Source organism: Penaeus monodon, chromosome 30, assembly GCF_015228065.2.
Source record: "Penaeus monodon isolate SGIC_2016 chromosome 30, NSTDA_Pmon_1, whole genome shotgun sequence".
In the NCBI taxonomy this organism is placed as follows: Eukaryota; Metazoa; Arthropoda; class Malacostraca; order Decapoda; family Penaeidae; genus Penaeus; species Penaeus monodon.
In genome coordinates, this window is record NC_051415.1 from 14491668 (window position 1) to 14492199 (window position 532).

A 532-nucleotide genomic window follows, 5' to 3' on the forward strand; every position below is an offset into this window, starting at 1 on the left:
CCCTATTCGTTTTCTGTTTATCCTTCTTTCTCAATCTGACGGCGAGAACTTTTATTCTATTTCTTGTTTATGGAAGTAAAATTTCAGTTGGTTCTATATACAAATATAAGAGGAGCTGTTAAATCTGATAAGAAAGGTATAACATATTTAGTTAATATGATAAAATGCCAACAGCATCTGGTGTTCCCAGGCGGTCACCCATCCAAGTACTGACCAGACCCTACGTTGCTTAACTTCGCTGATCGGACGAGAAGCGGTGCTTTCAACGTGGTATGATCGTTGCCAAACAATAATGTAACATTTAACCAGATTTCTCTCGCTCCTTACAAATCTTTTACACATTATTTAAATAGAATGTATTTTTTATTTCTGCATTAAACTTCATTACTATTACATTCTAGTTGTGAAGATACACGCCATAACTGCCCATGTAAGGTGAATTCCAGACGAACGGTTCACTGATAAATGTACATTGTACGAAACTGGAATATACTCAACCCATACAGATATAAAATCAGTAAGGGCACACAGT

General features: G+C 36.1%; 1 non-coding gene across 1 annotated transcript; it reads right to left on the bottom strand.

Annotated features, from left to right (window-relative positions):
* Nucleotides 1-165: 165 nt before the first annotated feature.
* On the bottom strand, nucleotides 166-284 carry LOC119592780. Its single transcript, XR_005230466.1, has one exon. It is a non-coding gene; the product is annotated as a 5S ribosomal RNA (ribosomal RNA).
* Between the last annotated feature and the right edge of the window lie 248 nt (nucleotides 285-532).